Genomic DNA, 1715 nt, shown 5'->3' on the forward strand with positions numbered 1-1715 from the left:
TAAAATTGGAATTTTTAGTTCCTGCTTTTAACAGGGGCTGTGTTTAAGCATTTCCTGATATATTTTGGTGTGAGACAATGTATTTGATTTTCATAGAATTTTTTAACAGAAGCTTAGTTTGGGCATTTCCGGTGAAAATTCAAAATTTGGCTGGAAGTGCCCAATTAAATCTCCTGTTAAATATCCTATAAATAATCAAATAAATTCTCTCAACCCGAAATATCTCAGGAAATGTCTAAACACAGCTGTTGTTAAAAGTGGAACTCAAAATTCCAATTTTAAAAGGTTCTCTACGGGAGTTACATTTTTGGCACTCCTCTTAATATATATATATATATATATATATATATATATATATATATATATATATATATATAAATATATAAATATATATATAACTCCTCTATGTTGTAACTAATAAGAAATAAAAAAAAATATAAAAAATTTTTTTTTATTTTTTTCAGTCTTTTATTAGTTACTACATGGGGAGTATATATATATATATATATATATATATATATATATATATATATATATATTAGGGTGGTGCAAAAACCAACTATTTTTTTGAGTCTCGAGTGAAAAAATGTTAGTTTTTGATGTTTTAAGAGCCCTCACCAAAAGACAGCTAAAAAAAAAAATTTTTAAGAGGTCACTCCAAATTTTTTAAAATTTCAAAAATCGTCAAAAATCGAATTTTTTTTTTTTTATTTTTTTTCGCGTTACGGTATAATTTTATAGACCAAAAAAAAAATAAGTTTCTGAAAGTTTCAGTTCAAAATTTAAATTTTGAAAGGTCGTTCAGAATTTTTTTTTTTTTTCTTTAATTAGTCATATCGCCGACTTTAAGTGTTGGGAGTGGTACGTTGGGGTCTTTTTGGTTTGAAAAAATCTTAAAATACGCGGCAAGGTCAAATCTCAACCAAGCTGGTTTCTAGACCAGCTTGGGATTCGAACCCACGTCTGGCAGTTGATTAAATCAAATTATTAAATTAAAAAAAAATTATATTTTCTATGTTGTGCTTGATTTTTAGTTCATCTCGGTATGTGTTTTTATAGATTATAGTCGTAAATAAGAAAAATGCATGGAATTTTAATTTGAATAGTAAAAGGTCGCTCGATAAAATCTAAACTAATGCACTAATAAATTGAAAAAATCATGAGCGACCTTTCAAAATTCAAATTTTGAACTGAAATTCCGGGAATATGTAAACAGGAAGTTTTCGGACAAGATGAAAATTTATTGAAACGATTATTAAAAAGTAAAATAAATCAAGAAGAAAGTCAATGACTCGATCGTACACACTTTGTAAAATAAAATAGCATTTTATCAAGATAATTTGTTTATGTATCATATTTAAATTAAAAAGTAAACAAGAAGGTTGTCCGGAAATTTTCCGTCGGTACTGTATATATATATAATATATATAATAGTAATGGCAATGATCAGAACCAGTGGCAATATTATTACAACAGTAATAACAGCATGAAATTTTTCTCTCCGTGTAATAATTTATTGAGTTTAAAAATATAATAGCTTTCAAAATTGTCAATAAGTAGCGATATGAGAAAATAATCCAACAGGTTATGGGCCAGATAGTCGTAAGTTCTCAAAATCATCCACCAAGTATCAATGAAGATAATCAATAATTCAAATAAACAATTTGAAAAGCTATACAAATATCAAACTAACTACCGCAATATTCATACTTAGT

The sequence above is a fragment of the Cotesia glomerata genome, linkage group LG7 (assembly GCF_020080835.1).
Source record: "Cotesia glomerata isolate CgM1 linkage group LG7, MPM_Cglom_v2.3, whole genome shotgun sequence".
In the NCBI taxonomy this organism is placed as follows: domain Eukaryota; kingdom Metazoa; phylum Arthropoda; class Insecta; order Hymenoptera; family Braconidae; genus Cotesia; species Cotesia glomerata.